The sequence below is a fragment of the Bombina bombina genome, chromosome 5, assembly GCF_027579735.1.
Source record: "Bombina bombina isolate aBomBom1 chromosome 5, aBomBom1.pri, whole genome shotgun sequence".
NCBI lineage: Eukaryota > Metazoa > Chordata > Amphibia > Anura > Bombinatoridae > Bombina > Bombina bombina.
In genome coordinates, this window is record NC_069503.1 from 64,569,662 (window position 1) to 64,581,367 (window position 11,706).

The following is an 11,706-nucleotide window of genomic DNA, read 5'->3' on the forward strand; positions in this document are numbered from 1 at the left end:
ACCGGGTATCCCGTTCTCACCTTCTTCTAATTTTAAGAAAATGTATCCCATAGCTGACACTGTCCGGGACTCTTGGCAAACAGTCCCTAAGGTGGAGGGAGCTATATCTACCCTGGCTAAGCGTACAACTATTCCTATTGAGGACAGTTGTGCTTTCAAAGATCCTATGGATAAAAAGTTGGAGGGTCTTCTGAAGAAGTTATTTATTCATCAGGGTTTTCTTTTACAACCGACGGCCTGCATTGTACCAGTTACAACTGCGGCGGCCTTCTGGTTTGATGCCTTAGAAGAGTCTCTTAAGACTGAGACTCCTTTAGAGTAAATTTTGGATAGAATTAAGGCTCTTAAGCTGGCTAATTCTTTTATTACGGATGCCGCCTTTCAGATTGCCAAATTGGTGGCTAAGAATGCTGGATTTGCCATTTTAGCGCGTAGAGCGTTATGGTTAAAATCTTGGTCTGCTGATGTGTCATCTAAGTCAAAGCTTTTGGCTATTCCTTTCATAGGAAAGACCCTATTCGGGCACAACTTGAAATAAATAATTTCTGACATTACGGGAGGTAAGGGTCATCTCCTACCTCAGGATAAAACAGCTAAACTGAGGGGTAAACAGAATAATTTTCGTTCCTTTCGGAATTTCAAAGGAGTCCCCTCTCCTCCTTATGCTAAACAGGAAGGGAATTTTGCTCAAGCCAAGTCTGTCTGGATACCTAACCAGGTTTGGAACAAGGGTAAACATCTCAAGAAGCCCGCTGCTGCTCCCAAGACGGCATGAAGGGGCATCCCCCGATCCAGGACCAGATCTAGTAGGGGGCAGACTTACTTTCTTTACCCAGGCTTGGATAAGAGACGTTCAGGACCGCTGGACACTGGAGATCGTGTCCCAAGGGTATCAACTGGAATTCAAAAATTCTCTCCCAAGGGGGAGGTTTCTTCTTTCACGATTGTCTGTAGACCAGATAAAAAGAGAGGCGTTCTTACGTTGTGTGTGTATACACAAAGAAGGCAGCAGCATAAATAATTACCAAGTTTATTATGGCACAAAAAAGTCCACAACGTTTCGGGGTGTTACCCCTTAATCATGTGAATACAAAGTAGCACTCAAACATGTCCTTAAATATCTATACATGTAATTAGGAAACAATTAGCAAACAGCTGATATGTTTAACTTTTTTACTTACATTACACCCTTTAGTGGTAGTCTCCTAGTATTGCATCATTAAATTTTATTATTTCTCAATCCTTCAACAAATGACACAAAGAGAACAAAGTGCCCACAAATAACTTAAAAATAGAATTAAAAACATGGAAAGCAGCATATCAGTATAATAACATCTATTTCATAAGAAAATAGACCAATCCAGGTCTCTGTTCATACCTTTTGGTTGTAAAGTCCCTAACTTTTTAATAAATTCTCCCTATTTCCACCTCTCCTAGGTCTATGTACCTGCTCAATGATTTGAAACCTGAGTTGTGAAATGTTATGTTTGGCCTTAATGAAGTGGTATGCTACAGGGGCATCTAAATCCCCTCTCCTGATACTGGACTTATGTTCGTTCATTCTTTTGCGTTCCTTACGTGTCGTCTCACCCACATAGAGGAGCCCACATGGGCATTTGATAAGATAAATTATATACTCGCTATTGCAATTGCAATAGCCATTAATATAAAACCTCTTTCCTGTATGCGGGTGAAAAAACACTGCACCTTTGATCATGTTGCTACAGCTAAAACACCCCAAACAGGGGTAACAACCCTTATTAGCACTAGTAATATACCTTGTGCCACCTGTTTTAGCTGTACCAACATCATTCCTGACCAGCTTATCCCTAAGAGGGAGCACGTCTGAAAGCAGGCATAAAATTATCCTTAAAGGCCTTAATATCGGGATTACATTCATGTAAAATATGCCAATGCTTTCTCAGAATACTTATTACCTTACTACTCTGTTTATTAAATTCAGTGATAAAGGTTATCCTATCATCTGTCCCTTTTATCTTTTTTAGCTTTCTTATTACTTATTATTATCCTGTCTAGACCTCCCTTCTACCTTTTCCAAGTTAGATTTAATAATCGTATCAGTGTAACCACGTTCGCTGAATAATTGGCCCATTTCATTAAGTCTTTGATTAGACAAAACTGGATCAGATGCAATTTTTTTAACTCTAAGGAACTGACTATAGGGAAGAGAATTCAAAAGAGCAGGTGGATGAGCACTCTCATAACGCAAAAGATTATTGTGATCAATAGTTTTTCTATAAATATCTGCCCTTAAAGAATTCTGCTCCCTATAGATAGAGGTATCCAGAAACTCTATACGTTCTTCACTCCAAGTCAGGGTGAACTGTATATATCTCGAGCAGCTGTTAAGGTCATCGACAAATTTATGCAGGGTCCCAATGTTCCCCCGCCACACGCCGAAAATATCAATATAGCGCCACCAGGTGGCGCCATATTGCTGAAATAACAAATTTTCAAAAACAAAACGTTCTTCATACATATTCATGTATATATTGGCGTAATTCGGGGCGACATTGGAACCCATGGCAGTGCCTTGCCTTTGAATGAAAAATTGGTCCTGAAATAACAAATAATTAAATCTCAGTATTATATCTAATAGTTCCATAAGGAATTCACATTGTTGATGAGAGTATTTACCACTAGATTTCAAAACATTGGTCACCGCCCCCATACCACTAGAGTGGGTTATGGAGGTGTACAGGCTAACAACATCAAGTGAGTATAGGATATATTTACCATCCTCCAATTGCAGATTCTCCAATTTGACCAAAAAATCATCAGTATCCCTGATGTATGATTGTGAGGTTATAACAAAGGGTCTTAAGATCTTATCTAGAAATATGGCAATATTAGAAAATATTGAATTGGTACTTGCCACAATAGGGCTTCCTGGTGGTCTTTTATCATCTTTATGAACCTTTGGCAAAGTATAAAAAATAGGTGTAATACAGTCATCCACACAAAGGTACTCTAAGGTTTTAACATCAATAAGCCCATTTCTTTCTGCTTTTTTAACCACATGCGATATTTCCTTTTTAATCTGAAATATAGGATATCTGTCTAATTTGCCATAAACCTCCTGATGACTTAATTGAACCAAAATCTCATCAATATAATATCTCCTATCAAGTATAACCATGGCACCTCCCTTGTCAGCCTGCCTTAAAATGATATCTTTCCTATCCCTCAATGACCCAACAGCAGCATAATCAGTTTTAGAAAAATTGTGACAATACCTCTCACTATTACATGTCTTAGAATCATGAAAGGCCTCAATATCATGGAGGACTAATTTAGAAAATGTTTCAATACTTCTGATTCTGTGTATCTGGGGTAAAGGTACTGTTACTCCTGAGCCCCAATGTTTTTATGCTTGGTGAATCTTGTACAGTTTTTTCAGTACTACCATCAATCTTTGCAAAATATGTTTTTAATTTTAATGTGCGAAATAGACGGTCTAAATCTTGATAAAGTACAAAATAATCAGGTCTTATTAGGGACATAAGAAAGTCCTTTCTTAAGAATTAATAATTCATCCCGGTCCAGTGTCACAGGTGAGGTATTAACAATTAGTGAGGATAGTTCTTTACCTTCGACCTGGTTTGACGAGTGGGGCGTACCCCCGTTTTTCCTTTTTTCTCTCCGGTGGTGCTTGACGAAGCCACAGCGGCATCGCAGTCTGAGTCCCCCGACGGCCTTTCTGATGAACCGGATGAAGAGCATCCGCTTTCCTTGTCATTACCCCTGCGTGCGTGTCTACGCCAGGAGCACCTTCCTTCCTTCCGGTCTCTTGCTGCTGGGTCGCGTGTCCAACGATACACGTGACCTGTCTGATAATCCTCTGCGTCTCTCAGAAACTTACTGCGCTTGCGCTGCTCCAACTGTTTACGTAGCTCATCAACTGACTCTTTGGTGTCTGTCAGCACCTTAGCGGCCCCATCAGCTAGTAATGTAGCTTGCAAGTTCCTCTCCATCTCTCTTAGGGTATTATCTTGTTCCTCCATTTCTTTCTGCAGACACTCCACTGTAAGAGTAATCAAATCCAGAGAACATTTATTGAGGATGCGCTCCAACTTCTCACAGTATTCTTTGTTAGTTAGCATCAAAGTTGGGCGAGCCGTCATCCTCAATCCCCGGGGTATTTTTTTAACTCTATGATATTCAGCTAGAGTTGTGGAGTGCAGCTCGTAAGCTAGATGTTTTTTAGATAAATTGGTGTATTCTTTGCCAGAAAGCTCTGCCGGGGTAGTTTTTAAGAAGTCTCTTGAGCCCCTCACCAGAGTCGTGATCCTGGCTGCTTCCATTTCACTGTAGCCAAATACATTGGTCTCCTGGTCAGGCATATCACCTTCCATGGTAATAAGGTGCAAAGGACAATGCAGGTAATAGATAAATCACAGTCAATCAAAAGTCCAGCACACTTAAGCACCAACTGCTCTCTGCCAGGGTTCCAGCAAACCCCTTAACAGATGTACACAAAGAAGGCAGCAGCATAAATAATTACCAAGTTTATTATGGCACAAAAAAAGTCCACAACATTTCGGGGTGTTACCCCTTAATCATGTGAATACAAAGTAGCACTCAAACATGTCCTTAAATATCTATACACAGGGGTAATTAGGAAACAATCAGCAAACAGCTGATATGTTTAACTTTTTTTACTTGCATTACACCCTCTAGTGGTAGTCTCCTAGTATTGCATCATTAAATTTTATTATTTCTCAATCCTTCAACAAATGACACAAAAGAACAAAGTGCCCACAAATAACTTAAAAATAGAATTAAAAACATGGAAAGCAGCCTATCAGTATAATAACATCTATTTCATAAGAAAATAGACCAATCCAGGTCTCTGTTCATACCTTTTGGTTGTAAAGTCCCTAACTTGAAGATCCAAAAAGCTTCTCTTCTTTAATAAAATATAATAAAAAAAATTGTATCTGATCCAGTTTTGTCTAATCAAAGACTTAATGAAATGGGCCAATTATTCAGCGAACGTGGTTACCCTGATACGATTATTAAATCTAACTTGGAAAAGGTAGAAGGGAGGTCTAGACAGGATAATAATAAGTAATAAGAAAGCTAAAAAAGATAAAGGGACAGATGATGGGATAACCTTTATCACTGAATTTAATAAAAAGAGTAGTAAGGTAATAAGTATTCTGAGAAAGCATTTGCATATCTTACATGAATGTAATCCCGATATTAAGGCCTTTAAGGATTATTTTATGCCTGCTTTCAGACGTGCTCCCTCTCTTAGGGATAAGCTGGTCAGGAATGATGTTGGTACAGCTAAAACAGGTGGCACAAGGTATATTACTAGTGCTAATAAGGGTTGTTACCCCTGTTTGGGGTGTTTTAGCTGTAGCAACATGATCAAAGGTGCAGTGTTTTTTCACCCGCATACAGGAAAGAGGTTTTATATTAATGGCTATTGCAATTGCAATAGCGAGTATATAGTTTATCTTATCAAATGCCCATGTGGGCTCCTCTATGTGGGTGAGACGACACGTAAGGCACGCAAAAGAATGAACGAACATAAGTCCAGTATCAGAAGAGGGGATTTAGATGCCCCTGTAGCATACCACTTCATTAAGGCCAAACATAACATTTCACAACTCAGGTTTCAAATCATTGAGCAGGTACATAGACCTAGGAGAGGTGGAAATAGGGAGAATTTATTAAAAAGAAGAGAAGCTTTTTGGATCTTCAAGTTAGGGACTTTACAACCAAAAGGTATGAACAGAGAACTGGATTGGTCTATTTTCTTATGAAATAGATGTTATTATACTGATAGGCTGCTTTCCATGTTTTTAATTCTATTTTTAAGTTATTTGTGGGCACTTTGTTCTCTTTGTGTCATTTGTTGAATGATTGAGAAATAATAAAATTTAATGATGCAATACTAGGAGACTACCACTAGAGGGTGTAATGTAAGTAAAAAAGTTAAACATATTAGCTGTTTGCTAATTGTTTCCTAATTACACCTGTGTATAGATATTTAAGGACATGTTTGAGTGCTACTTTGAATTCACATGATTAAGGGGTAACACCCCGAAACGTTGTGGACTTTTTTTGTGCCATAATAAACTTGGTAATTATTTATGCTGCTTCCTTTTTTGTGTATATCTGTTAAGGGGTTTGCAGGAACCCTGGCAGCAAGCAGTTGGTGCTTAAGTGCACTGGACTTTTGATTGACTGTTCTTACGTTGTGTAAAAGACCTCTCTACTATGGGTGTAATTTGTCCCGTTCCAAAACTGGAACAGAGGCAGGCATTTTACTCAAATCTTTTCATGGTCCCCAAAAAAGAAGGCACGTTTCGTCTCATTTTAGTTCTAAAGAGTCTAAACAAGTTTCTCAGAGTCCCATCCTTCAAGATGGAGACTATTCGAACAATTCTGCCATTGATCCAGGAGGGTCAATATATGACTACCGTGGACTTGAAGGATGCATATCTTCATATTCCTATTCACAAGGATCATCACCAGTTCCTAAGGTTTGCCTTCCTGGACAAACATTTTCAGTTCGTGGCTCTTCCCTTTGGGTTGGCCACAGCACCCAGGATCTTCACGAAGGTTCTAGGGTCTCTTCTGGTGGTTCTCAGGCCGTGGGGCATTGCAGTAGCGCCTTATCTGGACGATATTCTGATCCAGGCATCGTCTTACCAACTGACAAAGTCTCATACAGACATGGTTCTGTCCTTTCTGAGGACTCACGGGTGGAAGATGAATCTAGAAAAGAGTTCACTAATTCCACAGACAAGGGTTCCTTTCTTGGGAACTCTAATAGATTCTATAGCCATGAAAATTTTCGTGACGGAAGTCAGAAAGTTAAAGATTTTAAATACATGCTGAGCCCTTCAGTCCAATCCTCGACCATCAGTGGCTCAGTGCATGGAGGTGATTGGATTGATGGTGGCATCATTCCGTTTGCACGCTTTCATCTCAGACCACTACAACTGTGCATGCTCGGGCAGTGGAATGGAGATTATGCAAATTTGTCTCCTCAGATAAATCTGGATCAGGATTCAAGAGACTCTCTTCTTTGGTGGTTGTCGCCGGATCATCTGTCCCAAGGGACGTGCTTCCGCAGACCCTCTTGGGTGATAGTGACAATGGACGCCAGTCTACTAGGTTGGGGTGCGGTCTGGAATTCCCTGAAGGCTCAGGGGGTGTGGACTCATCAGAGTCTCTACTTCCAATCAATATTCTGGAATTGAGAGCAATATTCAATGCACTTCAGGCTTGGCCTCAGTTGGCTTTGGCCAAATTCATCCGATTTCAGTCGGACAACATCACGACTGTGGCTTACATCAATCATCAGGGAGGAACGAGGAGTTCCTTAGTGATGACAGAAGTATCCAAGATAATTCGGTGGGCGGAAGCTCACTCTTGTTATCTGTCAGCAATCTACATCCCAGGAGTGGACAACTGGGAAGCGGACTTTTTAAGCAGACAGACATTTCATCCGGGGGAGTGGGAACTCCATCCGGAGGTCTTTGCCACCCTGATTCTCAGATGGGGCAGACCGGAATTGGATCTGATGACGTCTCGTCAGAATGCCAAGCTACCAAGATACGGATCCAGGTCCAGGGATCCTCAAGCCGAACTGATAGATGCCTTGGCAGTGCCTTGGTCGTTCAACCTAGCTTATGTGTCTCCACCGTTTGCTCTCCTTCCCCGGGTAATTGCATGGATCAAACAGGAGAGGGCTTCTGTAATTCTAATCGCTCCTGCATGGCCTCGCAAGACTTGGTATGCCAATCTGGTGGACATGTCCTCTCTGCCGCCGTGGAAGCTTCCATTGAGGCAGGACCTTCTCATTCAGGGACCCTTCCATCATCCGAATCTAGTTTCTCTGCAGCTGACTGCTTGGAGATGGAACGGTTGATTTTATCTAAGAGGGGTTCTCTGATTCGGTCATTGATACTTTGATTCAGGCATGTAAGCCTGTCACTAGAAAGATCTACCATAAGATATGGCATGAATATCTTTATTGGTGTGAATCCAAGGGCTACTCATGGAGTAGAGTTAGGATTCTCAGGATTTTATCTTTTCTCCAAGAAGGATTGGAGAGAGGGTTGTCAGCAAGTTCCTTAAAGGTACAAATTTCTGCTTTGTCGATTTTACTACACAAGCGTTTGGCAGATGTTCCAAACGTTCAGTCTTTTTGTCAGGCTCCGACTAGGATCAAGCCTGTCCAAAGTCTCAAATGACTCAAGCACCAGTGGTACAAATTAGGTGTGCAAAGCTGGAGGAGCCACTGCTCAAAGACTCCCAAATATCCAAATCAAAGAAAATCCAGCAGCACCACAGTAGTTTATCTTTCAAGCTTTATTAGTACCTGGAGGTAAAAACATGACGTTTTGGGCTCAGTAGCCCTTAATCATATGCATGGATCAAGCCTGTGTTTAGACCAATTGCTCCACCCTGGAGTTTGAATTTAGTTCTTAATGTTCTTCAAGGGGTTCCGTTTGAACACATGCATTCCATAGATATTAAGTTGTTATCTTGGAAGGTTTTATTTTTTGGTTGCTATTTCTTCTGCTCGTAGAGTTTCTGAGCTTTCAGCGTTACAATGTGACTCTCCTTATCTTATTTTCCATTCTGATAAGGTGGTTTTACGTACCAAATCTGGTTTCCTTCCCAAGGTTGTTTCTAATAAGAATATTAATCAGGAAATTGTTGTTCCTTCATTGTGTCCTAATCCTTCTTCTAAGAAGGAGCGTCTGTTGCATAACTTGGGCGTGGTCCGTGCTGTGAAGTTTTACTTGCAGGCAACTAAAGAATTTTGTTAATCATCTTTATTATTTATTGTTTTTTTCTGGAAAACATAGGGGCCAGAAAGCTACGGCTACCTCTCTTTCTTTTTGGCTGAAGAGTATCATCCATCTGGCATATGAGACTGCTGGACAGCAGCCTCTTGAAAGGATTACGGCTCATTCCACTAAGGCTGTTGCTTCTTCATGGGCATTTAAAAACGATGCTTCTGTTGAACAGATTTGCAAGGCTGCAACTTGGTCGTCTCTTCACACTTTTTTTAAAATTTTACAAATTTGATACTTTTGCTTCATCTGAGGCTGGTTTTGGGAGAAAGGTTCTTCAAGCAGTGGTGCCTTCCGTTTAGGTTCCTGTCTTGTCCCTCCCTTTCATCTGTGTCCTATAGCTTTGGTATTGTATCCCATAAGTAAGGATGAAATCCGTTGACTCGTCACATCTTGTAAAAGAAAAGGAAATTTATGCTTACCTGATAAATTTATTTCTTTTACGATATGACGAGTCCACGGCCCACCCTGTCATTTCTAAGACAGGTATTTATTTATTTTTGTTAAACTTCAGTCACCTCTGCACCTTTGGCTTTTCCTTTCTCTTCCTAACTTTGGTCGAATGACTGGAGTGGGAGGGAAGGGAGGAGCTATATATACAGCTCTGCTGTGGTGCACTTTGCCTCCTCCTGCTGACCAGGAGGTGAAATCCCATAAGTGAGGATGAAATCCGTGGACTCGTCATATCGTAAAAGAAATAACTTTATCAGTTAAGCATACATTTTCTTTTTATATTGGAACCTTGCCTTGCCTGCCTATCATATACCAATCACTCCCACTGGGAGCAATCAGCTGCAGATATTCCAACATTCCTGAGTCCCTGGTGATCCAGAGTTCCAGTGTTCCTGCATCGGGGAGATCAGTGAGCTGGGTTGCTGTCAAATATCCAGCCTGTCTGAGTGCTCCATGAAAATGTGAGTACCCTGGATTGGGGATACTTCTATGATTATCCTGTTTCCATACTGGTACACACATACAACTCTCTCTTTTTTTCTTCACTTCTCCAGCTTGTGCAATGGGTGCCACCTCTCTTGCACAGAATACAGATGTACTTGTTCCCTGGCTGAGAACTTTATCCACATGCACCTTGTTTAATGGGGCCATATAACTTCTTTTCATCAGTAATCATTAATTTAGTTTACTGTGAGGTAGCAATGTTTACATTCTATGTTATGCTTTTTTAATTTGTGATTTACAGGTAAATACATTTAAAAATACAAAACGGAAGATATTTTTGAGTATAAAATAATGTTTTTTTATTTAGATGGATTATATTATAAAGAATAAACAGTCTTATTTTTCTTCATTCCATTTCTTTTTATGTAGACAAACACGTCAATAGTTCATATCCATCCTTCACTACAGGAAGCATGAGAATGATACTGCAAACTCCAATAGTCTTAGACACCAATGACTATTCACAAACATTGGGGATATCACAGCAGATGTTTAAAGAGATGGTAAATTGGCAGGAACTGGGCAGCAATCATTATGTACAGAGAGTAATTTAGTCATCAAACAAGAGGACAACATTTCTGACTTATCTAGTGAAATTATTATCCCAGAGGATAAACCACACACATTTACTGAGATTTCAAAACATAGAAAAGAAGGGAAAAGTCTACAGTCTAGCCAAATGGTTCATACAAAGGAGAAACCTTTCAAATGTACAGAATGTGAGAGAAGCTTTAGATGGAAGTCTCCTCTACTAGAACACCACAAAATTCACACAGGTGAGAAACCACACACATGTACTGAGTGCGGCAAATGTTTTACACAAATGAATTATCTGAAAAGTCATGAAAAGATTCACACAGGGAAAACGCCTTTTACATGTACAGAGTGTGGAAAAAGTTTTACACAAATGCATTGTCTGAAAACTCATGAAAGGAGTCACACAGGAGAAAAGCATTTTACATGTACAGAGTGTGGAAAAGGATTTACAGTAAAGAGTGATCTGAAAACTCATGAAAGGATTCACACAGGGGAAAGGCCTTTCACATGTACACAGTGTGGAAAAAGTTTTACACAAATGCATTGTCTGAAAACTCATGAAAGGATTCACACAGGAGAAAAGCCTTTCACATGTACAGAGTGTGGAAAAAGTTTTACACGAATGGGTTGTCTGAAAAAACATGAGAGGATTCACACAGGGGAAAAGCCTTTCAAATGTACAGAGTGTGGAAAAAGTTATACACAAAAGAGTAATCTGAAAAAACATGAGAGGATTCACACAGGAGAAAAGTAATTCACACAGGGGAAAAGCCTTTCAAGTGTACAGAGTGTGGAAAAAGTTTTACACAAATGCATTGTCTGAAAACTCATGAAAGGATTCACACAGGAGAAAATCCTTTCACATGTACAGAGTGTGGAAAAAGTTTTACACAAATGGGTTGTCTGAAAAAACATGAGAGGATTCACACAGGGGAAAAGCCTTTCAAATGTACAGGGTGTGGAAAAAGTTATACACAAAAGAGTAATCTGAAAAGACATGAGAGGATTCACACAGGAGAAAAGCCTTTCACATGTACAGAGTGTGGAAAAAGTTTTACACAAATGCATTGTCTGAAAACTCATGAAAGGATTCACACAGGAGAAAATCCTTTCACATGTACAGAGTGTTCAAAAAGTTTTATACAAATGAAATTTCTGAAAACTCGTGAAAGGATTCTCAAGGGAAGAAACCTTTCATATGTTTAGAGAGTGGAAAAAAGGTTTTTTATTGAAATCAGGTATCACAAAACACCAAATATTTACACACAAATGAACTTTATATACACAGTGTACAAACCTTTTTTACAATTGTCGTACAGAGGACAAACTCTCTAAATAGAAGCATCAAAAAGAATGATATTGTAAA

At 39.9% G+C, this 11,706-nt stretch overlaps 1 pseudogene; it reads left to right on the forward strand.

Annotated features, from left to right (window-relative positions):
* The first annotated feature begins 10,419 nt into the window (after window positions 1–10,419).
* Window positions 10,420–11,357, forward strand: LOC128659205 (oocyte zinc finger protein XlCOF6-like; annotated as a pseudogene).
* The last annotated feature ends 349 nt before the right edge of the window (window positions 11,358–11,706 follow it).